Source organism: Protomyctophum parallelum, assembly GCF_964188405.1.
Source record: "Protomyctophum parallelum genome assembly, chromosome: 20".
Lineage (NCBI taxonomy): Eukaryota > Metazoa > Chordata > Actinopteri > Myctophiformes > Myctophidae > Protomyctophum > Protomyctophum parallelum.
The window spans coordinates 26,616,367-26,639,422 of NC_139718.1; the positions used below are offsets into that span (position 1 = coordinate 26,616,367).

The following is a 23,056-nucleotide window of genomic DNA, read 5'->3' on the forward strand; positions in this document are numbered from 1 at the left end:
ACAGGCGTTTGAGCGTGGTGTGTGCGTATGTGTAAGAGAGGTCTCTCCTGTTTCCAACCTTGTGGGAGAGTCCCTATAGAGCGTCGCAGTCCCGCCCCCTCGAGAGACCCGGAAAATAAATCGCCGTTAACTTTCCTCATAGGCATTTCTTAAAGTATTTATTTAAAGACGGTTACGCCGCGGACAAAGCCAACTCGGATCGTGACAAATCATGACAATGAACACAATATTTTGGGCCAATCAAATCATTAGAAAGAAGAAAGTAAAGGCAGGAGACAACACTATTTGTTTTGTTTTTCTTCTTATAAATTATTTGATCGGCCCAAAACATTGTGTTCATTGTCATGATTTGTCACGATCCGAGTTGGCTTTGTCCGCGGCGTAACCGTCTTTAAATAAATACTTTAAGAAATGCATTGGGATTTATTTCCTGGGCCACTCGTTGTTCTGAAAGACTGCGACGCTCTATACCCAAACCACAGCAGGGTAATAATCACTTAACCCAAATCAGACGCAATCAGGACGAGAGAGGGCAGCGGCCTGCAGCTGGGGGAGGGGAGGAGGTATGGGGGGAGGGGAGGGGGGGAGGAGGCAGGGAGAGGGGGAGGAGCAAGAGGTGAGGGTCTTGACAGTGTGGACAGTGATGTCCGGGATCTAGGAGGGCAGGGACTGGGGAATAGGGAGGATATCGGAGGTGTCACTTTCCTTACTTCATAAAAAGCTATAGGTCGGTGGCAAATATTTGTCTTAAATTTCGAACTGCTATTTTATGAAATTATTTTGCCTGTAATAACGTTCCCAATCGAACGTTGGTTGATCGAACGTTGGTTGAATGTTGGTTGATCGACTCAACCAATTCGCAAACGAGGCAAACATTTGAAATGATTGTGCCATTGATTTGAGCCCAGCCGTAGTAGAGGTGTGTGTGTGTGGTGATTTGAGCCCAGCCGTAGTAGAGGTGTGTGTGTGTGGTGATTTGAGCCCAGCCGTAGTAGAGGTGTGTGTGTGTGGTGATTTGAGCCCAGCCCTGTAGAGGTGCGTGTGTGTGGTGATTTGAGCCCAGCCGTAGTAGAGGTGCGTGTGTGTGGTGATTTGAGCCCAGCCGTAGTAGAGGTGTGTGTGTGTGGTGATTTGAGCCCAGCCCTGTAGAGGTGCGTGTGTGTGGTGATTTGAGCCCAGCCGTAGTAGAGGTGCGTGTGTGTGGTGATTTGAGCCCAGCCGTAGTAGAGGTGTGTGTGTGTGGTGATTTGAGCCCAGCCGTAGTAGAGGTGTGTGTGTGTGGTGATTTGAGCCCAGCCGTAGTAGAGGTGTGTGTGTGTGGTGATTTGAGCCCAGCCCTGTAGAGGTGTGTGTGTGTGTGGTGATTTGAGCCCAGCCCTGTAGAGGTGCGTGTGTGTGGGTGAAAGGACGGTAGCGTGGATGACCGGCAGGGAAGATGAAGTGCGGCAGCTTCTTGACATATAAACTGCCACACACAGAGTACACTGATTGGCGTCCATGATGGAGAGAAGAGTCTGAAAAGAAGGGACGGAGGGAAGATGAGTTTTTCTCTTCACTTTTAGCTGAGGTTAAATCTAGCTGCTGTGAGAGTGTGTGTGTGTGTGTGTGTGTGTGTGTGTGTGTGTGTGTGTGTGTGTGTGTGTGTGTGTGTGTGTGTACGAGCATGTGTGTGTGTACGAGCGTGTGTGACTGTTTGATCAGCAGTCCCGAGGCCCCTGCTGAGTCAGTGAATGTGATCTCCTGATTGTTCTGAGCTGTTTGACTCTTGTTTGTGTTGTGATGTAGGTCCTGTCACTGCTGCAGGCACACGCGTGCGCGCGCACACAGACATACAGGCATACACATACTGTACAATACACACATACACGCTACACACAGCCAGACATATCGTACATACTACATACACACTATACACAGGGCTGGGTAGAACCATGACAGAGCCTGAAATCCAGGCGATTTATTGGGCTCCACACCAGCCAAGACCTCCAGCACGTCAAAGCGTCTCAGTTTCAGCCTCCAACGTCCTTCCGCCCAGAGAAGCTTATCTCCTCCACACGGCTCTCTTGCTAAGTGGCTGGAGTCTGCTCCCAATCAAATGGAGATTGCGGCAATATTGTATCAGAGAGGGAAATCTCGAAGGTTTGTGTGTGGTGGCGGTGGCGGCGTGGGGGGGGGGGGGGGTTGTGTGTGTGTGTGTGTGTGTGTGTGTGTGTGTGTGTGTGGAGAGAGATTGCGTGTGGCGAGGGTGTGTGTGTGTGTGTGTGTGTGTGTGTGTGTGTGTGTGTGTGTGTGTGTGTGTGTGTGTGTGTGTGTTTGCAGTGGCCTTGCTGTAGTTAGTAGCCTATACCTCGTAGCATCTGCCATTCATTTGGAGTTGAAGACAAACACACTGATGAAAATGACTCAGACCACAGGATCCCCCCGTCTCTCTCTCTCTCTCTCTCTCTCTCTCTCTCTCACTCTCACTACATGTTCTCTCTCGCTCCCTCTTTCTCTCTTTCACTTTTGTCTTTCTATTCCGCTTTCCACATTTCCCTGTCTCTCTCTGTCTCATCTCAATCATGATGTCTCCTTCTCTCTCTGCTAATGCCTCCTCTATCCCTCTCACCCATCTCTCCCTTCCTTGGTCTGTCTCTCCCTCCCTCGGTCTGTCTCTCCCTCCCTCCCCATCTCTCTCTGTCTCGGTCTGTCTCTCCCTCCCTCCCCATCTCTCTCTGTCTTGGTCTATCTCTCCCTCCCTCCCCATCTCTCTCTGACTCTGTCTGTCTGTCACTCCCTCCCTCCCCATCTCTCTCGGTCTCTGTCTGTCTGTCTCTCCCTCCCTCCCCATCTCTCTCTGACTCTGTCTGTGGGGTTGATTTAGGACTTCTATTTTACTTACTTCTATATTACTAATCTAATTACAGTATTATGATCTGGGGGCGTGTGGTATGTCATATTGCAATTTTGGGCATGTTAAGAATCGCTTTTGACACCCCGCGGAGTGCGCAAAACGGCCTTGAATTAGTCATGGGTGTGTTTAAGGCGTGTTTGAGACGTACCCAATCAACATGTCCGTACTATTCTATTTACCAGTCAGCTGATGTCACATACGGAATGCGCACTTTGGGGATCGTGGTATTACATTTCTTCAGGCTGGCACCATAGAAGACATGACATGCCTTTGTCACATTTGGGTTAATTATTCCTATTGCACTGCATGCTGTCACCTTTATGCCTCAAAATAACAGACCCACCTATACCTTTCAGATCGGAATGGAACTGCGAGTAGATAGCAGCATATTGGCAAATTGGCAATCCATGCGTAATGTTCCCAGAATCGTCTAACCCCCGAACATGCAAGTTCGTTTGATATTGTTTAATTCGATAACGATAGAACCATGTACCATACAGCGAATGAAAGCAAGATTCCTAAGGAATATGGAGATTTTTACATTTAATAAAACGGTTGAGAAATGAGAGAACCATGAGTGTTTATAGGCTAATATCAACGTTTTTTTCTGAAAGACAAACGGGCTGTGAACTTGAAGAGCTCAATCACCATCCCGACACGGAAGAAATATAGCCTAGTGCATGCATGTATATGCACTGTTGCACTTGCACACAGTAGCCTACACACGCTCTTTATTTGTTTCTATTGAAAAAAAAACAGTAAAATAACGTTTATTATATTTTATTTCATTCAAATCACGAGGAAGGAATGAGTTGAATGCGTGCTGCGTAATGCTGTGGCCCCGATGGTATGGTCTTCGCTGAGTTCGCTCGTAGCATTTTATTTAAGAAGACTTGAATCGGGTGTGATACAGCGTATGAAAGCAAAGTTCCCAAGGATTATGGAGATGTTTTTATTTTTTTTAAAGGTTGAGAAATGTAAGAATTATGGCCGTTTCTAATCTCAACATTTTTACCAAAGAAAGCCTCTCTCTTTGCCGCAGCAGAGAGCAGCTGTTGCAGTGTTGCCATGTCCCATAGAAACAACTAAATAGGTCTATAAAAATAATCCCAAAAGAAGCGCATATAACAGGGGTCTGTAACCTATTTTAAATGAAGTGCCATGTTTTTATTTTCTAAATAGTGAGTCTGCCATATCCAGATTAATTTGAATGACACCACATTAAAATAAAAAAACATATTTTGATTGTCCACAAATATAAAGTTCTTCCTTCTTTTTAAATATGTTCTTGCACATTGTTATAATGATCATTATATATCCCCCTGCAGTCAGAGTTCATAGTTTTAATGAATGAATGTGATGCATTGTGAGCTGGTATAGATCTGCTATTTTCAAAAGTAATCTTTTTATTTAATTTTTGGATTAGCCGTCCTTAGTTGGGCAAATGCATTCATCTGGGGATCCTTGACATGGGAATGTGCTGTGTGAGGATCACTGGTTTAAACAACATTAGGAGAAAAGCCCAAATAACCACTTTAGAAACAAGAAAAGCAACCACACAGAAAGCAACTTTACAGAAAAATAAGCCGCTTATAATAAACAGACATGGCAACACTCTAGCAGCCTCACAGAGCCGCTCAAGTGTCAAATCAAACAGTGCTTTTTGCGTTTATGAGGTGGTCAGACCCACGTCTAATCGTTATGCGCTGAGTGTCTTTAGGTCAAGGGGCTTAATAGCAAATTGCGCAAAGCGAAAATAATTAACATATGGACACTCCCACAATGCTAAAATATTCAGCAACGCGGTAAGCCATAATGTGTGTGCGTTCAACACGGGCCAGTGCGTTCAACACGGGCCGATATGCCTTTCATAATACGAATGTGCGCAGAGCGAGGCCAATTTATGTATTTCCATTGGTAAAACGCACCTTCAAAATCTACCCATGTCTGTCTGTCTCTCCCTCCCTCCCTATCAATTTCAATTTCAAAAGGCTTTATTGGCATGATAAATATGTTTTACATTGCCAAAGCGTACATACAACAAAACAAAAGTCAATAAACATCCCAACAATAATGAACAACAAGCAATACAGTAACAATGAAAATAAATTAACAAACATAAACATAACAGCAACTTAATGACCCTGTTCAGACAGATATACCTGTCTCTTCTGTCCACTGGCTGTCCCTCAGTTGATGACAACTCCATACATATTTTGCTGCCAAAACTGTGCATTTGGACTGTTCTCCCAGAACATATTGGAGTGATGAGTTATTAATGGTGGATTCAAATTCTTTATATTTTTCTTTAAATTTAGGGAAGAATGATTCTCTGATGTCTTTATACTTGTCACATTGTAACAGAAAGTGTAGTTCCGTCTCCACCTCCCCTTGAGAGCAGAGTGAACACAGTCTGTCTTCTCTAGGCAGCCAGTTCTGTCTGTGTCTGCCTGTCTGCCTGTGTCTATCTCTCTCTGACTCTGTCTGTCTGTCTCTCCCTCCCTCCCCATCTCTCTCTGTCTCTGTCTGTCTCTCCCTCCCCATCTCTCTCTGTCTCTGTCTGTCTCTCCCTCCCTCCCCATCTCTCTCGGTCTCTGTCTGTCTGTCTCTCCCTCCCTCCCCATCTCTCTCTGTCTCGGTCTGTCTCTCCCTCTCTGACTCTCTCTGTCTCTCCCTCCCTCCCCATCTCTCCCTCCCTCTGTCTCTCCCTCCCTCCCCATCTCTCTCTGTCTCTCCCTCCCTCCCCATCTCTCTCTGTCTCTCCCTCCCTCCCCATCTCTCCCTCCCTCGGTCTGTCTCTCCCTCCCTCCCCATCTCTCTCTTTGTCTCTGGGAGGGAGTGGAGAGAAGGGGCAGCGCAACAGGCATTTCCACTCCATTGATTATGTATCTACTGCACTTCAAACATCACATGTTTGCACTGCACATGGGGCCAGATTTCAAACTCCGACTGCATCTCCACAATTCAATTTGGCTTTGTTTAAACACACGCTCAGGCGCAGCCTCGACCATGTCGCCAATCCACGCCGAGCTCCTCTTAACGGCTTTTAATGTATGTGACTGAATTTGTAGCTCATCTGTGTTTGATTTCTCAGTGTTTTGAGATAGAGGCAACGTCGGGGCTGAAGATGGCGAAACGAGATCGGGGTCATTTATATATCGGCAACTTTCTAAGGCTGTTTGTTGTCTGTAATCCCCCGAGCGGGTGAGTGGACAGGCTTTGCATGTTGTATATTTATACCCCTCTCGACGTAATGAGCGCCCCATGGGTGGCAGGGTGGTCTCGCCGAGAGACACCTAGTCTGTCTCATCAGATCACAGGTTGGATGCTTGGCGGTATGACTCCTCCCGTCCTCCCGGACTGATTTACAGTAGATCAGAAGGTTAGAGAGTTCAACTCATGAGTTTGTGAACGAGTGCTACCCTGTTAAGACCTATTCATACTGATGGGCCTGTATAGTCCTCTTGAGAAAGAGAACAAGGACCTTTCTCATGCCTCTGCTCTTTGATCTACTGTCATAAATTGAACACATCCATGTATCCCTCGCGAGGACAGGTGAGATGAAACTAATGCCTCGTTAAAGTGTCCGGGATGTGGCTGTCCTCCTGACTGACCTATTAAAAGCCCTGATCGAAGGTAAGGCAGTGAGGGTGGTGCGAGAGAGGTGGGCCGGGGGTGCTGGGTGAAGGGGGGTGGAGGGGGTGGGTAGTGTTTGGTGACGAGGTGTTGAAGTGGAACAGCCCCAAAGATCAATTGGTCGGACACCTGCCCCCCAGGAGCCGTTGACCCGTGACCTTTCCAAATCCTCTCTCACACTCCCTAATGGAGCAGCATGTACACACACACACACACACACGCTCGCGCGGCGCGCATGCAGACACCCACACACACATGCGCACACCCTTTCCTCTCCTCCGCTCTCCCATACATCTTTCTCACAGTCACCAGCTCTGTATGCGTGTGCCCGCACACACACACGCACACACACACACACACACGCTCACGCACACACATCCTCCCGCATACTTGTCTCCAACAATAAGTCAACTGGCTCACATGCACTGTGCACACACACGTCACTCAACCTCTCCGAGTCAAACCGCGATTTTCATGTTCCCGTTCTTTTCTGCGTGCGTCGGCCGTATGGCTGCTTTGGGCTTTGATAAGATAATGGCTGCCGTTGCACAGTGAGTGGGGCTCCGGAGCACCTGACCCCTGAATAGGTGCTGAGTGGAGGGCCCGTGCTGGCCGGCAGAGACGTGCTCATACACTGTTGACTTAAGCCTTCGGCCCCAGCCATCCATCATCTGCATGTGACGGGGCCGCCCTCGAACCCCCAAATCCCCCCACCCCACCCCACCCCCACCCAAACCCCACTGTACACTTTATCTGCCAGCAAAGCGTTCCTGCTGAGTGTGTGTGTGTGTGTGTGTGTGTGTGTGTACGTGCATGTGCGTGGAATATCCAGCTTCTATCTTAAAAGGGAATAAAAAGCACCCAGTCTCGGCCCAATACTCTGCATTATTTCTTGCGTAGCATTTTTTTATGCTGTGTTTCCGCCTTGCACAAGCTCACTTGTTTTTTCTCACTCTGTCTCTCCCCTAGCTTCTTGTTTGGTGAATATCCACTTTCCTCTCGCACGCACCCACGAACGCACACGCAAATGCATACGCAAATGCACATGCATACGCCTTCCTTGTCAATATCTCCCTTTCTTTCTCTTTCTCTCCCAGCAAAGGCAGGGAGGGAATTTGCTCCTTAAATCCTTCCTTCCTATTTTTTCAAAACCACCGAGGCATTTGGAAAAGGTTCTTTGCAATTATATTTAATCATACGCGGCCGTCCCAATCAAGGGCAGCTCTGGTGATCACATTTGTATGGGTTTCAGGTTCTGCCCCTTCGCTTCACGTCAGTGGCGTGCCCGTGCACGCTCGCTCAGGGGGCAAGGACCACCTGGACGAGCCCAGCGATAGATCTCTCTCTCTCTCTCTCTCTGTCTCTCTGTTTCTTCATGAGCAAGGCCAAGTTCACATGCTCCAATCTGAATGTCATCTGCTCTACCTACTAAACCATGCAGGTATCTGTCTGTATGTCGGTAACTTTCTCTCTATTCCCCCTTTCTCTCGTTCCTTCTCGTAGCTCTCCTCCTCCTCTCTCTGCCCAGGTCTGACAGTAGTGTTTTTAGCCCTATACGTGGGTTGATGTTTGAGGTACTAGATAGATACTGAATTGGATTCCGCTTAGTTTATTTCTTTCCACACACATAATTATAGTGTGTGGTTCTCAAATAAAATTCTGCTTCAATAAATGCGATCCATTTGAGTATGTATTTATGATATGAGTGTGTATTTATGTTGGTGCTGTCGTGCGTGCCTGCGTGCGTGCGCGCCTGTGTGTGCATTAAGCTCTTTAACAGAAGTCCCCGATGCACTGCCCAGCTAAGTCCGGCTGTCCAGCCCACCCAGTCTGTGAGAGAGTGGGCTTCCATTTTTCTTCTCTCTGTGGACCATAGAGGCCTGTGTGTGTGTGTGTGTGTGTGTGTGTGTGTGTGTGTGTGTGTGTGTGTGTGTGCATGTCTTTGTCCATATCAGGCACAGAAGCCTGATACATTGTTTCTATACTTGTGTAATGTATATTATGTGCGTGTTTGTTTGTGCACATTGTTGTATGTTTATGTAGTGTTTGTATATCTTTGTATGTGCATGTGGGTGCACAACTGCACATTGGTATCTGTGTGTGTGTGTGTGTGTGTGTGTGTGTGTGTGTGTGTGTGTGTGTGTGTGTGTGCGCGCGCGTGCGACTGTGTGTGTGTCACACAGGAAAGCAGAGCATGTCTCTGATCCCCTGTTCCTCTCATTTTCCCTGGTGAAAGGCAGCATTATAACAGATTTCCATGACCTCAAGCTAGGCCTTCATGGCCTGTGTGTGTGGGCGTGTGCGTGTGTGTGTGTGTGTGTGTGTGGGTGCGTGTGCGTGTCTGAGTGGTTGGGTGCTCGAGCATTGGCATTATGCGTCTGCTAATATGTGTGCACATGTATACATACATGTTACGTGTGGGCGTGTGTGTGCGTGTGCGTGTGCTTGTGTGTGTGTGTGTGTGTGCGTGTGTGTGTGTGCGTTGTGAACTGCTTTCCATGACCTCCAGCCAGGTCCCTCCACTGCGGCCTGCCTCGCAGCGCTTGTTTAGACAACAGTGGTGCACATGTTGGCTGAAATATGGCCGCTGCGCTCGTTTGCTCGGGTGAAGTAAGCCACGGCATGTGTGCTTAAACCCAGACGGCTCGCTGATTTATGCCTATATTTAAATGATTGATTTAAGAGCCAGCCAGGCAACACTTGTTGAAGCTGGGGGGGGGCATGAAGAGATGAGAGAAGAAGAAGGACATGGATTCATATCAGAAAATATACAGGCGCCCCCTCACACTCACACACACACACACACACACACACACACACACACACACACGTGTGGGTAGTGATATTTATGCTATCCATCGCTGGAGCTGAAGTGAATTATTCACAAGAAACCGAAAATAAATTATTCAAAAGCAAAGCTTTGCTTAGCACAAGATGGATTTTCTAACGATGTACTGATTGCTTTTTAACATGCTCCACGTTCAAATGAGCTGTAAAATTTTGTTTATTATGCTTCAGAACGTGACATAGGCAATCAGTTTTAACGTCGGCAGAGAGCTGTACAGTATATAGGAAAGTGTGTGTGTGTGTGTGTGTGTGTGTGTGTGTGTGTGTGTGTGTGTGTGTGTGTGTGTGTGTGTGCAATGTGCGTAATGTGTGTGTGTACTTGAGTATGTGTACTTGAGTATGTGTGCGACTGTGTTTTATTACCTGTCTCATTATTAAATGTGTTGGAGGCCGGCTATGCTGGGACAGAACATTCCTGTGCTTTAATGTCTCCCTGGTCTCTCCCCCGTCCCCCTTACTCCTCTCTTTGATAATACTTTTCCTTATGAGCCAATAAAACCAGACGCTTTCTCAGCGCGCCACCTTTTTCCTTCCCCCTTGCACTCATTTTCATCCCTGCAACAGCATGTTTGACACTGGTCAAGCTGTGCATCGTGGGCCTAACAGTAACAGTTCACTGTTTGGGAATTTGTTCCCTGGAGTCAGAGTGGGGGAAAAAAATGCACCCGAGCCCAATTTGTTTGCTATTTTCCCTCTTTCTTTTTTCCTCCTCCCACTTCATCGCACTCTTTTCTGCTTTCCTCCTTTTCTATATGCCTCCTTTTTTGTCTCTCCCTCCCTCCCTCCTTCCCTCCCTATCTCTCCCCCCCTCTCCCTTCCTCTTTCCTCAACGCTCAGTTTTCTTTGCAGGGTCGAGTTAGGCATAAGCGAATAATTAGGTAATTGCCCCCTTGATTGAGCTCAATAGGAAACGTTTCAATTAGCCTAAAACTGTGCGAGGAGGAAGTAGGCTCTTACAAAGGGAAACATTCCTTGTCATGCAACTGTCAGCCCCCTCCGAGCCCACACCACGAGCCGGGATTAACTGGATACCGGAGGAAACGTCGGGGAAGAGAGGCTGTCGTTACGCAAAGCGTCGCTGAAGAAGAGGAAAAAAAATCTCTCTCTCTATATGTATATTGAGGAGGGTGGAGGGCGTTGGGTGGGCTGGAGAAAGTAAAGAGAGGCAGTGAGTGAAAGTCGGGGGGGGGGGGGGGAGTAGAAGAGACAGCGAGAAATGATTGCCACAATTACAGCTATATTTAAACAGGACTTTTTCTGCGATATGATTCCACCCCCAGTGATCCCCTGTCCAGATAAGAGTAGACCTCTCAGACTGCCTGCCCGCCCGCCCGGCAGCCTGTAACAAATTACAAGCTCCCAGCCATGGAAGAGACCCAGATCCTGATGAGGAAAAAGAAAGAGAGTCAGGGGGGGGACTCAGTACCTCAGAGACACGGTCAGCTTAAAAAAGAGGGAAAACGGAAATCCGAGATTGCCATTTAAACGGGGGAGGGAAAATGAATGTATGTGGGGGAGGAAGGGGGCGTTCGTTGGGAATCGCGCCGAGACGGCAGCATCAAAATGATCTTAAAGGTCTCTTTTCTTCTGAAGGTTTTTATAGCTGCTTTATAGTCAGGCTTTTCCCTGTTCTTCCTCACAGACCGTGTGTGTGTGTTTGTGTGTGTGTGTGTGTGTGTGTGTGTGTGTGTGTGTGTGTGTGTGTGTGTGTGTGCGTGTGCGTGCGTGCGTGCATTTTATGTGCTCATGTGTGCATGTGTTTTGTTAGGTGAATGCATGTGTGTATGTATGTGTAGGCGCGTGTTTTTGTGTGTGTAAATGTGTCCATGTTCATGTGTACATATGTACAGTGTATATATATATATATATATCAACCTGGCATCCCTATTTTTGGAATGTCATTATTACATAGGCAAAACATAGATTGCAAAAATATATAACATTTCTGAACATTTCAGACATTTTACTTACAGTATATCACTTAACATCCACACAAAAGAGTAGATTAGATTACTGTATGATGAACATTTCTGGTGTTCTCCTTACGTATGACTTGTGCATGGACACTGCCCAGCACACACACACACACACACACACACACACACACACTCCTCCAGTGGCCTTCCTTCCGTCGTTCCGTCACATTCCGCTCTGCTGGCCCGACGACACATGGGCCATGAAATTGAGGAGCTCGGGCGCTGACCTCTAATGACGTGTGTGAGTCTCCGGGAGTTTTATGTAGGTGTTAATGGATCGTATGTGAGTGTCTATGTAGTTGGGCGTTAACACTGTGAGGGGGCGTGGCGGAGGAATGGAGGATGTGTGTGTGTGTGTGTGTGTGTGTGTGTGTGTGTGTGTGTGTGTGTGTGTGTGTGTGTGTGTGTGTGTGTGTGTGTGTGTGTGTGTGTGTGTGTGTGTGTGTGTGTGCGCACGCGAGAGAGAATTATGTGTGCGTCTGTCTGTCTGTCTGTCTGTCTGTCTTCCTGGATCTGTCGTAGAGTAAGTGCATGTCTGACTATTGAATGTATGTTATTTTGTGTCTAAATGTGTGTGAATGAGTACGTCTGCATTTGCTTGTGACAGAAGTTTTTTTCTTCATGTCTCTGTCTGTGTATGTGTTACTGTTTTGGTGAGACAGCAAGTGAGAGCAACATGAGGACATTTACGGAAAATGAGGACATTTCGCCGGCCCTCGATTTTCAAGAGGTTGTTTCCGATTCAAGATGCATTTATTTGTCATCATTTGGGATCATGTTTGTGTGCAGTGCCAGTGATACAGTATGTTATTGCGGGAGATACTACCAGACCTTGCTAAAAGTAATGTCCAAGTCCAACATATATTTTATAATGAATACACAGTGTAATACAATTAAGGTAATTGAAAAACCTATAATACAAATTAGGTACCACTATTAAACATATTAAGACATTGGTGTAGATAATTATCATAGACACAATATATACACTATAGCACTTTCCCTGAGTTACTGTATATCTAAATGTTGCACCTAAAAATTAAACAGAAATAATATACACCATGTAATCTATAGAATATGAGAAAATAAAATGTGAATAAATTGCCAACTAAAAGTGTACTACAGACAATTCAGAACTGCAGTCAGATCTATATCTTTATCTTGCGACTATAGATGTCCCGATACTGTATCATATCGGGAAAAGTATCGGACTGGCCACTATTTGTTATATCAGGTCATATCGGTATCGGCAAAGATTCCAGTCTAACCACAGATCCGACACAGGGGTAAGGGGTTGACATTATGGCAGGTAAATAAAATGTTGGCACATGTGGAGTTTGCTTTGGAGTTGCCCAAACTGCAAGTGCACATTTGAGTGAGGAGTCTGCTATAAACACAACATGAGATATATATATATAGCTAGATAGCTATAAACACAACATGAGATATATATATAGCTAGATAGCTATAAACACAACACGAGATCACAACACTGGTCTCGGTATTCAGTATCGGTATCGGCTAACACACTCCCTACTTGCGACCAACAGAAGATATGAATAGTACATTAATGCAACCAATTACTATATAGTGCATATATCAGTCAGTGCCGTGTGTTGAACTATAACAATACCAAGCTAGAAAGCATCCCACAAATGTACAATTTGTACACTGAGGTTTGTTCCCCTTCAGCCTGAAGGGGGAAAGCTCTTGTGTCTCTCTGTGGTAGCTTTGTGGAGCTTCAGAATGTTGCCTGACCGCAGCGACACAAACAGATCAATACTGCTGTACTGAAGGGATCCAGAATCCATATTAGGACTTCAAATGACTATCACGTTGATTACAATTTAATGAACGATTAAACAGCAACGTGGAAATACAACCTCACAACGCGGCTTCTAGATCGGCTGTTTTTTGACCACCATCGATTCGTACATTAAAGTATAATACAGGGTGGGTTAATCACGTGGTTAATCAAGTGGCTAATCGATTTAGTTAATTGTAAAAAAGATTATGAGATTTTTTTCCCGTGTTGATTCGTTGATATTTAAGAAACATGCTTCTCGATTATTTGATTAACCTACAAAGAAGATAAAGTCAGTTATTGGTTCTATATATCAGTTTTGATATATGTTGATATATTTTCAGTTAATTGTCCAGGCCTAATCCATATTACTTCTATAGCAGTTCTCATGTAGGGACTTCCTATAGCAGGGGTTCCCAAACCTTTCAGATAGAGACTCAAAAGAGAGATTAGACGTTTATCTGGGGCCCAAACTATAGTGAAAATAGCAGATCTACAAGTGCACAACACGTCGCTTTCCAGTTTCCACCAGGTAGCGAGCGAGCATGTAGATCGGCTAATTTGACTACTTATTTTTATTTGTGGAATTTCTTAGATTTTTTGTTTGTTTTACATTTTTTTAAATGATTACACTGAAACAGGGTCCAGCATGCAGGGAGGGGAGTGTAGCTCCCATACTGAGCCCACCACCCTCTGCAGGGCTCGCTGCTGAGCTACGGTATTTCCATATGAATCCGAATGCCTTGTGTAGTATACTGTACAGATGAGTAGAAACCTTTCAGGGTTTTAGGGTTAGGACTTAACTTATAGGGTTCAAATTACACTGATGTTAATGTTAAAGGGACGGTTACTCACCTCATGGAGACTTGGAATATTTTAAATGTTTTGGCACATTCCCAAGCCAATAATTGAATGACCAGCAGTGGTTCCCGAAATGAGTTTCCACAGACAGGTGGCTGGCATCTCCTTTTGAGAAGTTCAGTCACGCGAGAGAGACTCAGAGTACAGTCGCTGCTTCTTCGCTTGTAAAGGAGCCAGCTTAGGTGGTTCAGGCATCTGGTTGTATAGGGTGCCTCTCAAGCGTCTAGAGAGGTCCTCGATGCACGCCCCACTGGAAGGAGACCCCCGGGCAGGCCAAGGATGACCTGGGAACGCCTCGGGATCCCCCAGAATTACTAATGTTGTTGTGGAGAGGGAAGTCTGGAGCTCTCTGGTGGAGCTTTTTCCCCGTGTCCCGAGTTATGATGGATGGATAAATAGTACCCTATGGAGAGGAGACACAAGTCTCATTTGTGTCTCTATAGGGAACCACTGCTGGTCATCAAATTATTGGCTTAGGATGTAACGAAAACAATGTCCATGAATTCAAGTCTCCATCGTAAGAAAAAAAAAGTAATTTTGGGGTTGAAGTTGAACTATCCCTTTAAGGTTATTCCTGTAGTATTAAGATTGGGGTTAGGGAACGTATACGTAAACACTACCATATCAGTCGGAAGTCCTCACAAGTATATCATTACAAGGATGTGCGTGTAAGAGCGATTGCCGTGCGTTTGATGTGTGTATACAGTACATGCCTGCATCTGCATGCGTGTGCGCCTGTGTGTGTGTGTGTGTGTGTGTGCGCTTGCGTGAGTGTGTGTGTGCGTGCGTGTGTGAGAGAGAGAAGAGGCTTTGGCTGCAGGGTTTTATCCAGTCCCTGTGGACACTGTGGTTAGGAGAGTAAACGGTGGTGCGTGTTAATACGCTTCCTGTGTGTGGACCACCATACCTGTGTGGTTCACCTCCACACACACACACACACACACACACACACACACACACACACACACACACACACACACACACACACACACACACACACTGGCTGTTTAACACAGCCCAGGCACACGCCTGCTGCTACCAACACACCCTTCAGGTATACTACCGGTCGGGATGCATGGCTGTAGTAGGATGTGTGTGTGTGTGTGTGTGTGTGTGTGTGTGTGTGTGTGTGTGTGTGTGTGTGTGTGTGTGTGTGTGTGTGTGTGTGTGTGTGTGTGTGTGTGTGTGCGTGTGCGTGTGCGTGTGCGTGTGTGATATACTGTAGAGTGGTTTGGAGAGATTCATTGCATTAATTTCTATTTTGTGACTTAATATTATGTATAGGTCTACATAATGCATTATAAGCAAATGTATAATGTCATCATGTGCTTATACGGCATTCTTTTTTGAACGGGCTGTTCCACTAAGCTTCATTATTATAAGTATTATGTTAATGCATTTATAATATATTATAGACGTTCCACTGATCTTATAATGTATATGACCAGCACTTATAATACTTCATAAACCTTGTTCTAAGTTGTTGTGCATAATTACAATTACAATTAAGGAGTGTTAAGACCTTTTTTATACCTGAAAGAAAGAAAGAAAGAAAGAAAGAAAGAAAGAAAAGAAAAAAGACCATTACTGCATCAAAAGTAATGAACAAACTATACTATAAAAACTGGTCAAACATTGGTCAAATAATATAAGATTGAGGCAAACATTGTGAAAATAGCCGATCTACAAGCTCTACTCACGCTGTGAGTGCAAAACAGCAGTCCACCGATACTGACCCTGTCACTGACCTGGACCCACCCAGCCGTGCAGAGCAGTGTGGTGCGGGGACCCCCAGGGGTGATTGATCCCATGCAGCCCAGTGTTCATTTGGGGGTCCTTGACATGAAAAAGTTTGAGAACCACTGATTTAGCCAAGAGACTATAACCCACCAGCCCCCCCTCCTCCCCTCCCCTCTCCTCTCCTCCCCCTCCCCTACACCCCCCACACCACACACCCCTTGGTCTATGACAGCTCCCAGCTCCGGTCTTGACAGAGCCAGGTCGGGGACACACACATCCGCAGTTATAACTCAGTAATTTGTGTTTGTGCATTGTGTGACAATCGTGACAAATGAGTGGCCTGGAGTCAAATGCCAACCTGCCCTATCACTCCCCCTCTTTCTCCTCGTTTCCTGGCTATAGGCCAGCGTATAGCTGCTCAGGTGTAGGATGCTGAGCAGACTCTCTCTCTCTCTCTCGCGTGTGCAGTGTATGAGTAAGCGGGCTGACAGGGGAAATGGTTGAGTTTGTTTTAAATGTGTTTTTTTGTATTTTTTTGTATTGATTAATTATATCAACTCTGCGGTCCTATACACGATCACGTTAAGTGAGTGGGTGGCAAAGCCCTAGACCCCCCACCTCCCCGCCCCACCCACCTAGTCCCCTCAGAAGCTTGCGGCGTGACGAGTTTGAAATAGGCCTGTCCGCATATTTGGCTTCCTACTTCAGCGGCACGCTTCGCCTGCACGCACGCACGCACTCCGTCATACACCGCAGCGACCGTTTTCAGTTCGCCAACCCCTCTCATTTACATTTTCCGGGGCATTTTTCATCATAAACGCATTCTGTCATCGATATTTTGTAAAGGGGGTGGGGGGCAGAGGTTGAGATCGAGAGGGGAGGGGGAGGGGGATCTCATCGCGAGCAGACCTCCAGAGTAAAGAACACGGAACCCATTATGGAAGCCAGGCCATAAGAGACGGGAGGTGGGACCCTGGTAATGTTTTAGCCCCCCGAAATGAGTTCCATTCCCTGGGAAGTCCTCCTGCGCAGCAGAGTTAGGGATGTAATGCTCATATGGAGCAGTTTATGAGGATTAAGAGCTTTTATTTAGTCTACAGGGGCCAGCGGCAGGCCTCTCCTCTAGGTCCGCGAGCTCGGCCCGTCCTCGTCGCGTCTTGGCTCTTCCAACGGGCGAGCCAGGCCAGGAGAGGGTTTTAAGTCAACACAGTGAAATCCTCCTCGGTGTCCATTTATTCATTTGCATTTCTGCGCAAGTACAAACGGAACTGAATGTAACCTGAAAGGGTCCATTTGGTTCCGTTTGTACTCTCCCAGAGTGAAATGTGACTGTGCATAGACAGGGTTAGCGGCTGGTGGTGGTGTATGTTTGACTTAGCCCAGGACTGTGTGTGTCTGTTCTCCAGCGGACTGTGAACGTCATCGGGCCTGAGTTTTAGCACCTGTGGCAGGTGGGCCTGTGTAGTCTGTGGCTCTGACTTTGACTCCTGGCCTCACACCCAGAGTCGGGCTTAGAATGTTTACTCGCAAATGTTTCGAATCCTAAATGAGGTAGCTGTGCAGCGTGTCGAGCCCAAGCCGTGTCGTTTTACATCTCATTTTCTGTGCGATTTTGCGCATTTGTTGTCTATCTGTTTATACGTGGTGCATGTGTTTATAAGTGTGCGCATGTGGATGAGAAAAAGAGGGTTGTGTGTGTGTGTGTGTGTGTGTGTGTGTGTGTGTGTGTGTGTGTGTGTGTGTGTGTGTGTGTGTGTGTGTGTGTGTGTGTGTGTGTGTGTGTGTGTTTACGCGTGTGGCTTTCCTCCATGTTTTTCTGTTTTTTTCCCAGAAGGAAAAGTCTCATGTTCACTCTCTAACTCGTCCCGGTAGAGGGTCAATTGCAACCAGTTGGCCGCCAGTCTGGTCCAAAGTAAACATTTGGAGAGAGGGGACTGTACAGGCAGGTACCTGGAGGGGCTGTGTGGGCTCATACTCCTCTCCTCCTCCCCCTTCTCTTCCCGTCCTTTCCTTCCTCCTCCCTCTCTCCCCGGTCTCTGCTTCTCCTCCACCTTCCATGGCTTCTCCTTGCGCGGCGGTGGGCCCGCCCGTGCTCCCCTCGGGGCACGAGGCTGCCATGGGTTGCTGCCCCCAGATGCGGCCGGCCGGCCGGCTGCTGTTGGTCCTCCGTGAGATGGCCTGTCCTCTGGGACAGGGTCTCCAGAGAGAGAGAGGGGCTGCTCTGTGTCCTCTGGGACAGGGTCTCCAGAGAGAGAGAGAGGGGCTGCTCTGTGTCCTCTGGGACAGGGTCTCCAGAGAGAGAGAGAGGGTCTGCTCTGTGTCCTCTGGGACAGGGTCTCCAGAGAGAGAGGGTCTGCTCTGTGTCCTCTGGGACAGGGTCTCCAGAGAGAGAGAGAGGGGCTGCTCTGTGTCCTCTGGGACAGGGTCTCCAGAGAGAGAGAGTCTGCTCTGTGTCCTCTGGGACAGGGTCTCCAGAGAGAGGGTCTGCTCTGTGTCCTCTGGGACAGGGTCTCCAGAGAGAGGGTCTGCTCTGTGTCCTCTGGGACAGGGTCTCCAGAGAGAGAGAGTCTGCTCTGTGTCCTCTGGGACAGGGTCTCCAGAGAGAGAGAGTCTGCTCTGTGTCCTCTGGGACAGGGTCTCCAGAGAGAGGGTCTGCTCTGTGTCCTCTGGGACAGGGTCTCCAGAGAGAGAGGTCTGCTCTGTGTCCTCTGGGACAGGGTCTCCAGAGAGAGAGGTCTGCTCTGTGTCCTCTGGGACAGGGTCTCCAGAGAGAGAGAGGGGCTGCTCTGTGTCCTCTGGGACAGGGTCTCCAGAGAGAGAGGGGCTGCTCTGTGTCCTCTGGGACAGGGTCTCCAGAGAGAGAGGGGCTGCTCTGTGTCCTCTGGGACAGGGTCTCCAGAGAGAGAGAGAGGGTCTGCTCTGTGTCCTCTGGGACAGGGTCTCCAGAGAGAGAGGGTCTGCTCTGTGTCCTCTGGGACAGGGTCTCCAGAGAGAGAGAGAGGTCTGCTCTGTGGGCCAGGCTGAGCAGTGAGCACTGCCTGCCTGCTGAGGTCTGGCTAGTTTAAGAGCACTGGAGGATCACAGACACAGACACGGCAGCCCAGCTCAGCACGCATGTCCACATGATATGTATAAACTTCAACATAAAACGCCGGAAAAAAAGACATCTCCTTCATTGTAGAAGCTGTCGGGAGTATGGTTTTCATTTTGGGCTGTGCTCTGCGCGTCCACGGTGATTTATGCAGGCCTGAGCAGGGGCTCACTTGTGTTTTGTGTGGCGGAGGTAATGGGCAGGTCTGCTAGAGATTTGCTGTGAAGTGTTGAGGAGGGCTGCAGGCCAGAGTAAAGGGGAGAGCCGGTCCTGAAGCCTGTAGCCTTTTTTTGAGCCTGATGGCATTGGACTCCTTTAACTGGGGCTGGGGAGCGGTCTGCACAGCTCAATTTTGCCCACATTAATCAAACTCACATTTCCTCACATCAGCCGGTGTGCCTATCAGCAGGGCTGGCTCGTTAGCATAATGAATTCAGGTGATTTTACACAGAGGGCCTCAGTCTTCTAAAAAAACAAATCCGTTGCCTTGGATATGAATAAAACAAGATTGTATTATTTCCATTGGATCCAGTTTAAAAAGTGAAGGTTTCAATTCATTTTGTCAGCTGAGCTTTTTGAAATGTTGTGCATTTGGAATGGAAACCTCTTTCGGCTCTTTGCTACAATGTGCCCTAACTCCTGACAAAATATTTCCTTAATTTTCACTCGTTTAGCTCTTGACTGCCATGAAATCACACATTTGCTTTGTGGCCAAATTTTACCCTTTGCACCTCCTCTGCATAAAACATCAAAATCTATCATTTCACGGTGCGTATAGTGAGTCAAAATGGCCTTTCGTGTACGCGGTGAGTTATTTCTTTTCAGGCAGACTTCCTCTCTGTGTGAGTGAGGGGGGCATAGGGTCACAGAGGGTGGGGGGGAGGGGGCAGCGGTGGTTGGTGGGGGGGAGGCGGGGTCTGTCTGGAAGAGTGAAAGCATGCAGTCAGACAGTGGGAGAAAGAGAGAGGGGGGGGGGGACTCTACTGGCCATTCGTACAGGTGCTTATAATTTGCAGCGTGTGATTAATCATTGTTGTGTTTGGGGGTGACATCTTGTTTAATGGATCTGTCCATCTCACTGTTCTGGGGAGGTAGGCAGTAGCCATGCACAGCATAGCCTGTACACTACACTACACACGCACGCACGCACGCACGCACGCACGCATGTAGGTATACACACATTTTGAGGGTATACAAATGGGACCCATTTGGAGTTCAATTAACACTGAGGATTTTACTTTTGCATGAGTATGAGCGTACCCATGCGCGCACGCACACACACTGCATTGACAGAACATGCACGACTATGCGTGTCTGTACGCATGTTTATGCCCAGTCCATTCACCATATAAATGCACGTGGTGCTCACGTTCACATACCGGTAATCACATTCACATTATATATGAACGCTACACTGACGCGGATTAAGTGTAACATCACATCATCTCCGTCCAGCTCAAAAGCGGCAACAAACTCGAACCCAAACTGCGCGTGGTGTCACAAGCAGAGCAGAGCAGAGCAGCAGCAGCAGCAGCCTACAAGGTGGCCTGATGCAACATGTGTTTGAGCCCACCGGGCCGGCCCACCAGCCAGCCGGCGGGGGCAGCGGACAGAGGCGACGGTGTTTCCCTGTGTGTTTGCTTTGGGTGGAGGAGGGCAGGCGGCCTGGTCAGCACGGCTGTAAATCAGAGTCTTCCTGATGGAACCCTGATGGACAGGAAGCTAATCTGTCCCCCGTGTGTCATTATAGTCCTCAACCTCCCAGATAGCTGCGGATCCTCCTGCATCCACACACACACACAGTCACACACACATACGTAGGTATGCATAGGCATGTACAAAAACACACAGCAGCACACACCTGCACAAACATATATGCATATGTTTGCACGGCACGTCGCACTCACTCTCACACACACACACACACACACACACACCCTCACACACACACACACACACACACACACACACACACACACACACACACACACACACACACACAGATGCACGTATCTGTGGTCCAGGCAGGGCAGCCTTGTGGAGACCAGAGACAGTACCACAGACACAGACACATGTTGAGCATAAACTGGCTGAGCTAAGTGTCAAGAGTTCATCGTCAGCATCCGTCATGGCAAAAACAGTGCCAGAGTGTAGATACTTTCTCCTCACATTGCCATTCTCTGGCACAGGCATCCGCAAACTGCACAGTTACCACCAGGCCAGCTGGTCTCTAATGAGAAACTATACTTGAAGCAAATTAATTTCTAGGTGGTAAAAATATATATATATATATATATATATATATATATATATATATATATATATATATATATATTTAATAAACAGAAAGTATATTTTCAGGTGGGGATACTAAAAGTTTTATCGGCTTAGATTTTATTTGTCTTCCAGTTCCATTTTTTTGTTTAATCACTTCCAATTTCACTTGTTTGCTCTGTATCTCATATGAGTTCTCTAACTCGCAGCGTTATAAATTGATAAAATAAGACTTGTGATTGTACTACAGCTGCTATGCCAATACATATCACCTTTTTTAATCACAAATGTCCTTTTTTTTTTTTTTTTAAGATATTTTTTTGCGGCTTACGCCTTTTATTGATTTTTGAAGGGACAGACAGTAGGCTGACAGGAAACGGGAGAGAGATGGGGGATGACATGCAGTAAAGGCCGTGTCGGGTCCGGGAGTCGAACCCGCGGCACACTGCGACTGGATTACCAGTCCGGTGCCCAGACCGTTACGCTACGGCCTGGGCCATCACAAATGTCCTTGACCAAATGAAGGGGTTCCTTCTATATAATAAGGATTGTTGGCTGTCCTGAATGCCTAAATGAATGAATGAAACCTTAAATAGCATAAACAAAAATTCCAGTTAAAATATGAATACGGTATTTGTCCTGGAATGGGAAAAAAAAGTTGTTCTTTGTTCAATTATGTAAAAACGTAGTTATTAAATAATCTTTCTGTTTTATAATCATACCTAAAACATCTGCTTTGTAATGTCGGGTAAGAAAACTAAGTGTATTACATTGAGTTTAACATTCATGACAGCCATAGTTTGGCTGGGTGGGTGGATGATAGGCTGTACATATTTTTACACCGACCGTACATACATTATCTTATATTGCAACAAAATACCTCCACCGGCATTTGTGAGGCTGTTATAGTACAGTATGCATGTCTGTTGCCCATTTAGAGCAAAGCTGCTCTCATTCATAATTCTGCGCTGACAGTTTGGAGTTATTTCAGGTTTTCTGACAAATAGCTGGATGAAAGCGACCACCACATCCCTGCACGGTTCACTTGGAGTTTGTCCAACAAAGAGATCCTGACCCCTCAATTACTGGATGATGGAGCTATTTCTCTTGCGTGTTTCTGAATTTCATTAACAATTTTTTTGTCTGCATGTGTTAAATGAACTCAAATAAGTGTTCTTTTATTATTTGTTGCATAAAATGTTTTTCATGCAACAAATAATGTTTTTTTTGTATATTATTTTTAACTGTACAGAAAGTGTTTGCAGCAAGCATTGATTGTTCCTTTAACTACACTAGACTTGTACGTGCCCGTCAGCTACCGGCCTACTTGGGAACGTTGCAACTTGGGAACCTAATAATACCCCTTGTCAACTTGTCATAGCACCCGTTTTCACTTTTGTGCCCATACTGTTCAAGGTTCAAGGTTAGCTTTATTGTCCCTTCCCCCCCCCCCCCCCCCTCTCTCACATTCTCTCTCTCATTAGCAGGCAACAGTGCAGCACTATCTCTCTCTCTCTGTTTCTGGCACAACAGCGCCCCTACTGGTACTCATAGTCATACTGGTGCTCATAGTCACATACAGTAGGTTAACACGGACATAGTCACATAGGTAGTCACATACTAGGTGAACCAGGACATTGCTGTTCCTTGGAGTGGTTGCACCACTCAAAGAATACACACAACAAACAACATTCAATACAAGACTAAGATCTAAGAACAGGGCACTAGAGACAGAGAATTCATGACATTCAATAGTAGCAAAGTCAGCAAAAGTGCATTAGTAGGCAGTATGTGCAAAGAGGCAAGAATAAAGTGCTATCTGCTGTTCAGCAGTTGAATAGCAGCCGGGACAAAGGATAGTTTGAGCCGATTAGTGTTTGTAGTGTAGCAGCCTCAGCCGACGACCTGAGGGCAACAGTTCAAACTCAGACCGA

The 23,056-nt window shown here is 46.8% G+C and overlaps 1 protein-coding gene across 2 annotated transcripts in view; it reads left to right on the top strand.

Annotated features, from left to right (window-relative positions):
- The window catches only part of slc25a21 (solute carrier family 25 member 21), a 123,223-nt gene that overhangs the window by 32,725 nt on the left and 67,442 nt on the right, over positions 1-23,056 (top strand). The gene's annotated exons all lie outside the window — the stretch shown is intronic.